Below are 14,964 nucleotides of genomic sequence, written 5' to 3'. Positions count from 1 at the left end.
CCTGGTCTCTATGAAAACTGTGTGGGCTTATGTTGCATAAGTGTTGCTTATGCTCAGGGTGCTTGGTCTCTACATGGCGAAGCAGTTTGAAGCTTCATTGCCTCATTAACGAGCTGGTCACCACATTATGCAGAGCGGGCTTGGAATGTGGGAATAACCTACCAGGGTAAATCTATTTTCCTGTCTCTTCTCTGGGTCTTTTCCACTTCGCAAAGAAACTTTCCAAAGACATCTGATCTGTTTCTTACTCATTTTGCTGCTTGTGGGCTCAATGTTGGCGCTCAAGACGTAACCGAGAGAATCCGGTTAAATGATTTTCAAAACAATAGATCCTCCAGACTCAAGTAATACATAAAACGGAAATATTTAATTATTTCTTGCCCGGGGGTTGGGCATCACTGTATTAAAGGATCTCTATTCCCCTTTCACGCTGGGGAATAGAGATTGGCAGTATTAAGAGGAAAAGTTGGGTTAAAGTCCCAGAGGAAATAAAAATTTAAAAATATATAAAATAAATAAATAAAAGAGGGGTGGGGTAGAGTCCCTCCCAGATGTTTGGGTTCGAGTCCCAAGCCGGGTTAAGAGAAACTAGAAAATTTCGGAAGAAATTTAGCCGGGGCCTGCCGAGGCGCGCCCGTGGGGTTTGGGCACGGCGTCGTCGCTACAAATCGGCATCGACGCTAAAGAACGCCGCGACGTAATCAGTGGCACGCGGAGAACCGCAAGAACGTTAAGCGAGGTGGACGTGCACCATTCGGTACGATTTAAAATGTTGTCAAGGCTTTTATTTTGGAAGTTTTGTTAAACTTCATTTCAAAGGGACAAACTAATCCCATGCGTAATAGTCCTTGGGTGAAAATAGTTATATAATGCTCAAAACACAAGTAGCTGATGTAAAAATATTCAAGGCTTTTATTTTGAAATTTTCAGTATGCTTCATTTTAAAGTTCCGAACTAATACCACGTGTAAGAGTGCTTTGGATGAAAAAGTCAAATAAAGCCAAAAAGAGCAATTACGTCATGTAAAAATATTCAAGGCTTTTATTTTGAAATTGATGAAAAAGTCAAATAAAGCCAAAAAGAGCAATTACATGATGTAAAAATATTCAAGGCTTTTATTTTTGGAAGTTTTGTTAAACTTCATTTCAAAGGGCCAAACTAATCCCATGTGTAATAGTCCTTGGGTTAAAATAGTTATATAATGCTCAAAACACAAGTAGCTGATGTAAAAATATTAAAGGCTTTTATTTTGAAATTTGCAGTATGCTTTATTTTAAAGTTCTGAACTAATACCACGTGTAAGAGTGCTTTGGATGAAAAAGTCAAATAAAGCCAAAAAGAGCAATTACGTCATGTAAAAATATGCAAGGCTTTTATTTTGAAATTTTCAGTATGCTTCATTACGTCATGTAAAAATATTCAAGGCTTTTATTTTGAAATTGATGAAAAAGTCAAATAAAGCCAAAAAGAGCAATTACATGATGTAAAAATATTCAAGGCTTTTATTTTGAAATTATTATGCTCCATTTTAAAGTTCCAAACTAATCCCATGTGTAACAGTGCTTTGTATGAAAAAGTCATATACGGCCAAAAAAAGCAATTACATGATGTAAAAATATGCAAGGCTTTTATTTTGAAATTTTCAGTATGCTTCATTTCAGAGGGCCAAACTAATACCACGTGTAACAGTGCTTTGGATGAAAAAGTCACATAAAGCCAAAAACAGCAATTAGCTGATGTAAAAATATTCAAGGCTTTTATTTTGAAATTATTATTATGCTCCATTTTAAAGTTCCGAACTAATCCCATGTGTAACATTGCTTTGGATGAAAAAGTCATATACGGCCAAAAAGAGCAATTACGTCATGTAAAATATTCAAGGCTTTTATTTTGAAATTTTCAATATGCTTAATTTTAAAGTTCCGAACTAATCCCATGTGTAACAGTGCTTTGGATGGAAAAGTAAAATAAAGCCAAAAAGAGCAATTACGTCATGTAAAAATATTCAGGGCTTTTATTTTGAAATTTTCAATATGCTTAATTTTAAAGTTCCAAACTAATCCCATGTGTAACAGTTACTGAGTTAAATCAGTTATATACAGCCCAAAGCAGCAAGTAGTTCTAAAGGCCAGTTCTCAGTCCTGATCTGTTTCAACTGAGGATAGATAGAACTACAGCGATGCGAATTTGTAGTCCTGACCACCAGCCAATAGCCTCTTGAGTTCCGTTGCCATGGTAAATAATGGTCTCAGCAGGTGTGAGCTGTGAGTCATACATGCTCAAACACACCATTGTGTGTTTGAGCCTACACGTTTTACTGAAAAAAAGCATTGGAAACAAATCCTTCGTGTTCGGGAACCGTAATACATATTCGAAAAGCGTTTCGAGCGTATGAGAGGTCAATGTGTCTTCTGCGATAGTCCCGAGATTCATATCTGTACCTCACTCAGAGCATTTACAGCGATGAGAGAAAGAAATGTTGTGCCCAGATCTGAAATTCTATTCAAATACATGGGAGAGAGCCTCAGACAGCCTCAGAAAATCCTGTCGCATGACTTTGCTCTGAAGCACCGTGACAGAAAACCGTACGGTCTAGATAAATTTCGAAAACATTTTACCGGAGCAGACAGGCGTATCAATGTCAGGACCGATTTTGATACTAATCGTGCGATATTTGTGGCCGTGATGGCGATTTCAAAAATGATTTGGGCTGAAAAAGTTGTCTTCATCTCTCACTCTAAGCAGCCAGAGACGCACTCTAACTTTAGGAAAAATGAGAAACTTTGGGTCGCTTAGAGGCAAATTGTGGACAAACCGTAACTGGTATCGACGAGCCGTCTTCACTTTCGAAGAGATCACAGACGTATCTACAAAATGAAATTTGAATGGCATTTCTAGGTGAAATTGTGACGACACAGAAAATCCTCAAAAATAGGGTATTTCTAGGATTTTTCCCATTGACTTATAATGGGTTTTTTTTCGTAGTTTTTTGCGAATTATGTCGCCACGTTAAGCCCAAATCCCACCAAAAGTAATAGCTGGAATGGCGTGAATTTTCTGCACGTTTTGATACCTCATTTGTAGGTGTGCACCCAGCGGTACGAGCCGCATTAACGGTTACGGAAGAAAAATAAAGAAGAAGAAAGAAACACTTTCTCCGACAATAGTAATAGGTTCCTGCCATTGCTTTGCATGGCAGGCCCCAAAAAAAGGAACCACAGGTTTCTAGGTTAGAGTCCTAGTGAAAGTCCTTATTGGTAAATAAGGCAAGTATTTTCTTGAGTTTTGGTTTTCTAAATTGAGGGAACTAAACCCTTAGAGAATCCTAAAGACCTTTATCGGAAATAAAGGCCCCTCTTAGAGCAGTAAGAGGCAGAGCGACCACAAAGCTGATTTGTTGGATTCTGCAAAGACGTTTGCAGTCTAAAGAGGATAAGCCACCCAATTCAAGAAGAATGGGTCTACGTGGTTCCAGAACACAATCTCCTCCTCTGGGTGAAATGTTTGACTGTATGATAATTAAATATGGAGAAAAAGTGTGTATGGTGTGGATGAATCGGTAAAAAGTGGTATTTTCCCTGTGGGTGGTTCATTGAAACTGACTGTTTTGAAAGGAGTACAAAGAGAAATTGAACATAAAGAAAGTACATTAAGAGAAAAAAACAGATGGAGACTAAGAGTTGTTGATCTTGAGAAAACATAAAGAATGTCTGGAATGCTGGATGAAAGAAAATGATCGTAGGGAAAGACAGAAAAATGCTAAACAAATGATTGGATGCAAGGATGATTCTGGGAAAATAGCGGGGCGACATGACAATGCTTCTGTTTCTACGATAAAATCTGAAAATGTTTTTGCTTCTGTGACTGCATCTTGTTGACATGTTTAGCAAATGGGTGGAAGCTTTACCATCAAAGCATGTGGACAGTCACACTGTAACTAAAGCTCTGCTGACTGAAATGATTCCACGATGGGGTATTCCTGACAGGATTAGCAGTGACAATGGCACACCCTTTGTTAATGCTGCATTATCTGAAGTGGGAACGTTTTAGCTAGCTAAATGCTGTGAGGAAACAGGTCTGTCATGGGTTAAAGCCCTACCAATCGTTTTGACTTATATGAGGATGCGAAGAAGAGCCAGGATTAACCTCAGTCCATTTGAAATCCTGTTTGGCCAACCTCCTAACTTGGGTTTACGGCCTCAGAGAAAGGTCCTTCCCTCCTTCCGTGATGATGCAAAGTTGTCTTACTGTCAAAACCTGTCGAATGCGATTTCTCAAGTTTTTCAGACAGTGAAAGACGCATTGCCATGTCCTGCCGAGACTCCACTACATGCCATCAAACCCGGTGATTGGGTCGTGGTGAAAGACTTTCCGAGGACGCATTGGAACTCCAAACGCTGGTAGGGACTGTTTCAAGTGCTGCTCGACACACTTACGACTGTTAAGGTTACAGAGCGGGCAACGTGGATTCACGCCAGCCAGTGTAAACGGGTACCGGAGCCTCCAGAGGACACTCATCCTGACGGGGAGGAATTTGTCCAGCAGTCGACAGAACAACAGACCAAGGAGAACGATACGCAACTTTCTGAATGAGGATAAATGACCTTACTGCTGCTGGTGTTAAGTGCTAGTAACCTCTGACACCCATCATTCGGGAAAAGAAAAGAGACGACACAAAGGAATACAGAAGGGACAAACGCATCAACGAACATTGGTTGTTTTGTACATCAAAAGGCTCCCCAACCAAAGAACTATTGCTGGTCCACTGGCGAGTGGTCGAAGTGGGGATTGAAGATTAAAATAAATATTAAAAGAGTTCCTGAGAGAAAGAAAGTTAAAGGGAGTTCATCATGACGGCGATCACACATTCATCTTGTTCCAATTGCAATTATTTGTGTTGGCTATTTTTAATTTTTTGTTGTTTGTTTGTATCACTCAGGTGGTGGGGTTTATTTCCCTCTGATAAGGTGGAAAATTTTCCTCTACATGAATTGCGAGATATTAAATGGCTGTCTACCGTTGATTTGCAACTTAAACATTCCACTCCTTACGCCTTGAATTTGTGGTACCACTATGCTAAGTATATTGCAGCACACTGGTTTCTATATTGAACAGGTCAAATTGCTATGTTTGCTCACACATGCCTTTAGCTGCCCACTCCCCATTGGTGATTCCACAGCCTTATCCAAACATCTCTGACTTGTTTCCAGACATTTTGAATTCTCCTCCACTTCCAGCTCTTAATGGTTCCACAAAGCTCTTTCAGGTCACCAACGCATTCTTTGAGGAACCTTTCATTGGCCCTGTTCACATTCCACCTGAAGTAGGATTTGACTGTTTTTTGAATTCCAAAGTTGAACTGATAGGTCACACTCCTACATTTATGGACAATATACCCCATTCATATTGCAAATCTGTACTTGTTCCTTGCGCTCCGTATGCTAACAATGCTTCTCTTAATTACTCTCGAGCTCCTCCAGGAACTATCTGTTCCCCTTATTACCAGGTGCCAGATGCCCTTGGCACTTTGCCCCGAATTGATATGGTCTGGCTCTGTGGATATTCCCTATACCTGGCTCTCCCAGCATATTGGGCTGGTAGGTGTGCCCCAGTTATAGCAAAGCATTCTTATGTTGTTGGCAGTATAGAAATTCATGAGCAACACCGACAAGTCCGCAGATCACCCATAGACCCGCATGACCCGATTTGGGGTTCAAATGTCCCAGAGGATGGCAAGTTGTGGACTCGGGGTCAGAGGCTGTTCTATCCTTCCTTCCTTAGGTATTGGTAAAGTTATGCTTCGTGTGGAGACTTTGAGTTACAGGTTTGAGTCATTTGTTAATGATGGTTGGTCTTGGAGCGGCTAAAGTCGAATTAACTGCGTTAAGCCTAATGGCTCTTCAAAATAGAATGGTTCTAGATCAACTAACAGCTTCTACAGGGGGTTGTGTGATGGTGGGTGCTTCTTCTTGTACTTTTATTCCAGCTGATGATGAAGATGGTGGTGCTGTTGCTCATGCACTGTCTAACCTGACAGCTCTAAAGAACGCTCTTAATGATGACCATGCTTCTCCATCCGATTGGTTCTCGTGATTTTCAGGTAACGGTTGTAGACAACTCCTAATAAAACTTCTCACACCTGTGTTTATTGTATTGGGGATATTAGTGATCTTATCTTGCTATGTGAGTCCCCTACTTAAAAGGATAGTAGAAAATGTCATTAACGTTCATCTCCTGAAGTACACTTTCCTTACTCACAAAACCGATCAGTTCCGTAACCCTACCTACCTGAGTGATGGTTCTGATGACTTGGACTTTTTGTCCTCCAGTGATGCGGAGGTTAATGTGTAATGTTTGGCTTTTTTGTCTTTAAATAGTTAATCATTGATATTTTCAAGCTAGTATCCTAGCTTAGCTTTCCTATCCTGCTTTGCACATTACAGAAATGTCTATGTTTCACAAAAACAAATGCCTGTCCTTTCTGCATGTTCTGAATATGCATTTTATATTTTGATTTTACATTTCATTTGATCTGGAAATATGTTAGTTTTTTTTCTTTTTAGTTTTTTCCTTTTAAGGTTTAGTTGGAGTTTCCTTGTTAAGAATTGTTGTGGCATTGGTTTTAAATTGCTCAAAGAAATATATGTGATTCAGTACAAATTGTATTTCTAGCTACTTATAGGGAAGGTTTTCTATTAAGCTTTTTGGTTCTTTTTACTACTTGACTTTATTATTTCTTGTTTGTTTTTTTAAACTTTTGGTTTTAGCTTTTGTGTAAAAAAAATTTTGTGTGTTTTTTGATTTTTTCATGTCTTCAATCATTGGTGTGATTCCTCCACAATTTTCCTGGACAAACATATACAGGATCGTCTCCCTGGCAAGGAGGGGTTGCAGGATAACTTTTCCTACCTGACAGTCATATTGTTACAGGGTTCAATAAGTGAATGCCGGTTGGTTTTTCGTATCTTGCGTTTATGTTTTTGTTTTTTTTTCTTTTTCTCACATCTTCCAGGATAGTGTTTGTTATATCTTTTAGCCAAAGAGGGAAATGATGATTAATATTAAATATTATATTTACTTATAATCAAAAGGGGGGGAAATGATGTGGAAAAATTACAATAAGGTCACACCTGCTAGTTGTATGGCTTTATGTCAGTGGTTCTTAACCTGGGTTCGATCGAACCCCAGGGGTTCGATGAGTCGGTCTCAGGGGTTCGGCGGAGCCTCTGCCGTGGAGATAAAGACTCACTTGTGTAAAGTCGTGATGATGCGCCCCGCTTGGCCATCACTTACTGCAGAGGATCATGTTATATTGCTCAGCCAATCGGTGCTGCGGGGAATTTAGTGCGCGAAGTATCAGCAGCTGTCGTAGTTGTACGTCGCGTGGTTTCTTTCTTAATATTTTAATCCATACTAAATATGTCGAGCAAAAAAAGAAGAAAATGAACAGACTTTGCTCTGAAGATGCACTTGCCAAGGTGAAGCCACGCCTCTCTGAACTGGTCTCCCAAAGACAACAGCAGAAGTCACACTGATTTGCAGGTATGTCATTTGTGCAATGCTTTATTCTGGCCCCAAAAAAGTATTTTGTGTATTCAAAATGACAAAAAACAAATTAAATTTAAAATAAAAAATAATTAAGTTATTAAAATTTTTTGAATTCTTTGAAAAAATCCAAATTTATTTTTAATTAGTAAAGTAGTGAAAAAATTATTTTGGGGGCTGAAATTCTTTTATGGGGCCGAAATATTTTTTGCGGGCCAGAATAAAGTAAGACTGTAACTTGCTGTGAGTTCATGGTTTTGTTCTTTGAGCAAAGATGACGTTCATGCACGGCTCATTTTGTGCACCAGCAAAAAAACATATACCTATGTCTTGAATTTGGAAAAAAATTATTTTATTTATCACTAAAGAAGGGTTCGGTGACTGCGCATATGAAACTGATGGGTTCGGTATCTCAAAAAAGGTTAAGAACCACTGCTTTATGTTTATTCTAAGTTCCTGAATAGTCCCACCAAGATAAAGCTATTTGGGTTACATGTACAAGGTTGGACACCGTTTTTCTCAGCTGCATGGGAACCAGTCTGTTTCCCATGCTGTGGATCCCTTTTGTATAAAACCCGTGTGTTGTCTCTGCCTGGCAGAGTTTTCCGTTCAGACTTGCTCCATTATTGACTGTCCTACAAGCTCTCTGACTTGTGCGCAATTCATGAATAAACCTGATTGAGTGATTTTACCTGACCAGTGCTTGGAAATCGATTTTTCCACAACAGTCCTAAAATACAAAGGTCTCGTTGGAGCCATGAGTTAAGTTTGGATTTATGTTCTTTAATCTTGTTTTCAATAGTTAAGGTTGATTCTTGGTTTTTGGTTATAACAGTTCCCAAGTATTTCATTTCAGATTTAATTGGAATGCTAGATATTTCTTTTAGGGGAGTGTCGTGAATGGCTATAAGCTCACATTTTTTAAAATTTAGCATTGGTCCTGAAGCCTCTGAAAAAAGTTTAATTTTATCAATTACAATTGGAACTTGCTTGTGATTTTTTAAGAAAACGGTGGTGTCGTCTGCTAACTGGCTAATGATTAATTCTGTACCGAAAACGTCTCATTTCTCAATGTCTGCACAGTTTGTAAGATAGCTTGCTAACATTTCTGCAACCAAATTAAAGAGATATGGGGAAAATGGGACACCCTGGAGGAATTCCAACATTAATGTTAAATCTAGCTGTGGTGTCCTTAGGTAGTATTACACAACTATTAATGTTTTGATATAGACCTCTAATTAAGTTAATAAAGTTTGCTCCAAAACCTAAATGTTCAAGAACTGAGAATAAGAATTGGTGTTCCACCGAGTCAAAGGCTTTATGAAAGTCAAGGAAAAGAATAAAGCCATCATCTTTGATCATGTCCCTATATTCTATCAGGTCCTTTTCCAGTCTAATATGGTTGTGGATTGATCTTCCTTTTAAGAAGCAAGACTGTGATTCTGCAATAATGTTTGAGATTCCCGATCGGAGACGCATGGTAAATATGGTTGTTAGTAATTTATAATCGAAATTTCTGAGTGTAATAGGTCTTCTATTCTCAATAAATCTAGGGTCCTTGGGGACCGGACTCTTCCACCGTGGAGGCCGAAGCGGGTCGGCTGCCGCCGGGGAACCGCGGGACAGAGGAGAGTCCACGCGCTGAGGGAAGATGCCGGAGGTGAAGCGGGCCTGAAGAAGACCCCCGACTGCAGAGAGAGGAAGGTCAGAAACCAGCAGGAAACATGTCAGAAAATAGAAACAGATATAAAACCGTGTAGCCAACTTCCTGTTTTCAAGGAGATCAGCTCCTGTAAACAACAGCACAGTTAGCTCCTTTTACAGGAATGTGGAGCCATTTTACCTATTTAGCCCTTACAGGTTTTTGCAGAAATTTAAGTCAGTAGATCCCAGGATTTTTCACACTAATAACTGGGTTTTATTATCAGCCTGGCGGGCCTCCAGGCTTTACTAAACCCCCGCCAGGCTACGCTTAGTTTACAGTGGAAACAGATTAAGCCAGATTTATTGTTGAAGTACCATCCCGTCCCTTAACTTGTCCTGCTTCATCTTAACGTTTCTACCAGGCGGGTTAAAGCTGCTGCTGACAGGATCTGGGCTGGAGGTTCACGACTGTAAATAGAAGTTATTGCAGAACCTCAAGTGTTAAAGGAAGATTCGGCCCATTTAGAGTTCATGAAATAAACATCAGAGAAAATATTGTAGCAATAATTAGAACTGCAGCAAAAAGGCAAACATGCCACAATGAAATGAATCAAAATGTCTCCTAAGCATCGGCGGACTGACAGGAGCCACAGGGGGATTCCAGGTAGATTCCAGGTAGATTCCAGGTAGACTCCAGAGATGCGCATCACAGCAGCTGTTCCTCCAGGGCCGGCCCAAGGTAATATGGGGCCTTAGACAGAACCCTCTGGAACCCGTCCTACTAAGAACCTCAGCATCACTAACATGTTTAAATATCGATCAGGTGAATCTGTGAGAAGGAGACCAGGTTTATTGGCCCAGTGTAAAATCAATCACTGATTATTGGTTATTTGCTGTGATGCATTTGTGAACAAACCCAATTCAAACACAAAGATTACACCATATTGTAGCCATGGTAACACAACAATCAAACTATCAAGATGATTCTTTAAACTTTTACAAAGTAAACGTCCTAATTAAATCCTACATGTACTATTTATTTTTCTCAGCTGAATGCATTAAATAAAATGTAATAACATTGTCATTCTCTATAAATGATGCTACAGGTTTAGATCTACAGTCTGTGTTACAATTAAACCATTTCTAGGGGCCCCTGAGTGTCTGGAGGCCCCTGAATGGCCCCTACCAGCAGCTATTGAGTTTTCTTTGCCGTGATATCCCAGTCTTATAATTCTAGATCTAGAAATCTAACATCAAACTATTATATAGAGTTAACCCCTTTGAGCTTTTTGATCTATAAATCAGTCTGCAGCCAGGTTGTTCTAGAGGTTAAATAGATATTATTAGGACTTAATTAGTAAAATGGCAGCAAATTTTCTTATTTCATAACTTCATAACCTTTGACCTTCTCTCCTCTGGTCTGTTTAACAGCTACAGTCTCAGATCAGCTCAGATCTCCAGGACTGTCAGCAGCAGAAACAGAAACTTTATACCTGTTGGGGAAAATATAGACTAGATTTGCTTTGCATTTCCCCACATGATGGCAATGATACAGTAGGAACCAATTAGATTCTTGATTAATATGGGTTGTTGCTATGTTGTTGTACGGAGTTTTTGTTCAATGTGCCCCTTTTTTAAATTTGAGCCCCGGCCCCTCCATAGGTCTCTGCACAGCCCTGACCCGGAGCAACAGAACCACCAACATTGAAACACCAAAATGATGAAACATCCATCAGTCAGACAGAAAATCCTGATTTACAATCAATCAATCAATTGAGTAATAAATCAACAAATTTATGGTTAATAACAACATTTATTCTAACATGATTGGACTGCAGTGAACATTAAACTCGTCCCAGCAGGCAGGTCAGGATTTTGTTTCTGTTTACCCAGCAGGTAAATCACCTGACTGGAATAAACCTGAAAACATCCAGATTTTTATTAATATGTCAGATAAAAAAATGCAAAAAAATCTAAATTATTACATCTTAATTATTCTGAAGCCACCTGGTGGAGAAAAGCTCCGATCAAAACAAACAATACTAGTAATAATAATAATAACAATAATAATAATAATCAATGATAAAAAATGTGAATTTGATTCTTCCGGTTTAAATTATTTTATCACCAGATTAAATGAGACAATCTGATCAATGTGTGAGTGAGGAAGAGGAGGAGTGAGGAAGGCGCAGGCTGCTCTACCTGGGCCTGCGGCGCCACGATCTGATTGGATGCTGGGAGAGACCAGTGTGTTCAAGTTGTGCTAAAAGCAGTTAGCCTATCAGAAAGCTATGCTAGCCTAAAATAGCCTCAATGCTAAACATGTAGCAGCTAATGCTAATGTTAGCATTTATAATCACATTTCTACAGAAGTTCCATGAAATTGTGAAGATAAAAGGATAGAAAAACATTTTGAACCTGAAGAACAGATTAAAAATGATAAATATCTTTGTTATTTATTTCTATGACTTGTGATGTAAAGCAACAAGAACTGCTGTTGCTGAAATGTGCCGTAAAACAGGCTTTATACAGGAATCCTAGACTTGAATTTACTACCTATGTTTACTATCACTGCAATATTTTTACTCCATCCATCCATCCATCCATCCATCCATCCATCCATCCATCCATCCATCCATCCATCCATCCATCCATCCATCGTTGGTAGGTTGGGTTGGAGGTAGGATCTTAAAAAGGGAGGACCAGACTTCCCTCTCCCCAGCCACTTGTTCCAGTTCCTCCAGGGGAATCCCGAGGCGTTCCCAGGCCAGCCGAGAGACATAGTCCCTCCAGCGTGTCCTGGGTCTTCCCCGGGGCCTCCTCCTGGTGGAACGTGCCCGGAACACCTCACCAGGGAGGCGTCCAGGAGGCATCCTGACCAGATGCCCAAGCCACCTCAACTGGCTCCTCTCGATGTGAAGGAGCAGCGGCTCTACTCTGAGTCCCTCCCGGATGACTGAGCTTCTCACCCTATCTCTAAGGGAGAGCCCAGACAACCTACGGAGAAAACCCATTTCGGCCGCTTGTATCTGTGATCTCGTTCTATCGGTCATGACCCAAAGCTCATGACCATAGATGAGGGTGGGAACGTAGATCGACCGGTAAATCGAGAGCTTCGCTTTTTCACTCAGCTCTCTCTTCACCACGACAGACCGGTACAGCGCCCGCTTGACGGCAGACGCTGTGCCAATCCGCTTGTCGATCTCCAGCTCCCTTCTTCTCCCTCAATCGTGAACAAGATCTCGAGATACTTGAACTCCTCCACTTGGGGCAGGACACTCCCTACTCCCATCCCTCCACCCCCGACCCGGAGAAGGCACTCTACCCTTTTTTGGCTGAAGACCATGGACTCGGATTTGGAGGCACTGATCCTCATCCCAGCCGCTTCACACTCGGCTGCAAACCGCTCCAGCGAGAGCTGCAGATCACGACATGATGAAGCCAACAGGACCACATCATCCACAAAAAGCAGAGACGTGATCCTAAGGCCACCAAAAAGGATCCCCTCAACACCTTGGCTGGTCCAGTGTTGCACGACCAGGACGAAAACCACATTGCTCTTCCTGAATCCGAGGTTCAACTATCCGATAGAACCTCCTCTCCAAGACCCCTGAATAGACCTTGCCAGGGAGGTTTAAGAGTGTGACACTCCTGTAATTGGAGCACACCCTCCGGTCCCCCTTTTTGAACAGGGGGACCACCACCCCAATCTGCCAATCCAGGGGACCTGGCCCCGATGTCCATGCAATATTGCAGAGTCGCGTCAGCCAACACAACCCTACAACATTCAGAGCCTTAAGGAACTCCGGACGAATCTCATCCACCCCCGGGGCCCTGCCACCGAGGAGCTTTTTAAGCACCTCGGCGACCTCGTCCCCGGAGACTGAAGAGCCCAACCCAGAGTCCCCAGGCTCAGCTTCCTCAATGGAAGGCCCTCCGATTTTCCGCCTCCTGGTGCTCCCTCGTCACCTCCAGGTGGTCCCAGGGCTCCCTCGTCGCCTCCAGGTGGTTCCAGGGCTCCCTCGACGACTCCAGGTGGTCCCAGGGCTCCCTCGACGCCTCCAGGTGGTCCCAGGGCTCCCTCGACGACTCCAGGTGGTCCCAGGGCTCCCTCGACGACTCCAGGTGGTCCCAGGGCTCCCTCGTCGCCTCCAGGTGGTCCCAGAGCTCCCTCGTCGCCTCCAGGTGGTCCCAGAGCTCCCTCGTCGCCTCCAGGTGGTCCCAGAGCTCCCTTGTCGCCTCCAGGTGGTCCCAGGGCTCCCTCGTCGCCTCCAGGTGGTCCCAGAGCTCCCTCGTCGCCTCCAGGTGGTCCCAGGGCTCCCTTGACGCCTCCAGGTGGTCCCAGGGCTCCCTCGTCGCCTCCAGGTGGTCCGGCCCCTGCGCCGACATTGTCCGCCGGACCGGCCTTCAGGGATTCGTCTCCTGCACCACCAACGTTGCCCCCTTGCTGGATGGATGGATAGTTTTGGCCCCACTTGGAGAACATTCAATCCCCATGAAGACAGAAGAGCCAAGGCTGGGTTCCCGAAGCTGCGGCAGCGGTTTGACACCCCCTATACCTTCTGGGCTAATTTACCCACCGACCTGCAGCTTAGGAAGCCCAGAAACACCATCCTGAGCAGATGGATTACCACAGCAAGGGGCAGCCATCTTGCTGTGGTAATCCACATTTTAGAAAACAAAAGAAATGTTTTAATCACTCCTTAGCAGAATATAGAGACCAATTAACTAAAGTCGTGATTTTAGACTGTGGCAGGAAGCCGGAGTACCCGGAGAGAAACCTGCAAACAGGAAACTACTTTTTGAAGAGAGGGGGCAAAGGTCAACTAGACAAGCCAAATCAACCAACAGTCATTTTGTTGGACTCTGGGATGAAGCCGGAGAGAACCCACTAATGCACTTGGGGAAAATGCAAACCCCATAAAGACAGAAGAACCCAGGCAGGAACTCAGACCCAGGCAAATGTCTTATTCAAAGAAAAGAAAAGAAAAGAAATCACACCTAAGCAAAATTTAGAAACCAATTAACTAAACAGTCTCAATTTCAGACTGTGGCAGGAAGCCGGAGCACCCGGAGAGAAACCTGCAAACAGGAAACCTGTCAAATCTTTTTACCTTTCAATCTAATAATTTAATTTAACTGAACACATCAGGATAAGTGTTCAGTCCCAGTCAGATTTCTCCAGCCTCAAATGGTCAATTATGATTTGTTCTGGGATTTTTTTATCTTCCGAATTTGTTATTTTTAGCTCCTCTCCAAAAGATCCTTGATCATGTTGAAGAGGAGGGGCTGGAGAAACTGTAACGTCAGGTGTGATTTCATTTCTTACCTTTTCCCAAAGACATCCGCCGGTTCTTCCTTGCCGTTGAAACGCCTTTCCAAAACTAGTTGCTGCCGTCGTCCAGACAGACCCGGGACACACTTTTGTCCGCTACCTTCTCCTAACCCGACATCGCCACTTTTGGAAGGTCCCAATGAATCGAGAGGGTTTCCTCCAGCGTTGAGGGAGAAAACGCCTCTCTCTGGCACCGAGAAGAGCATTAGAAATGCTCCTTCGGGCCGTGCTCCATCGGGCCCTTGCCGTGGCAATCCATCTGCTCCACCAGGTGTTTCTGGGCTCCCTCAGCTGCAGGTCGGTGGGTAAACTAGCCCAGAAGTTGTAGGGGGTGTTAAACCGCTGCCGCAGCTTCGGGAACCTTTCAAAGATAAAGTCAATGATGAAAATCTTGATCCCTACAGAAACACCTAGGATAAAACCCAGCAGCTGGTATGGCA

The sequence above is a fragment of the Xiphophorus maculatus genome, chromosome 11, assembly GCF_002775205.1.
Source record: "Xiphophorus maculatus strain JP 163 A chromosome 11, X_maculatus-5.0-male, whole genome shotgun sequence".
NCBI lineage: Eukaryota > Metazoa > Chordata > Actinopteri > Cyprinodontiformes > Poeciliidae > Xiphophorus > Xiphophorus maculatus.
This window is presented reverse-complemented; position numbering follows the sequence as displayed.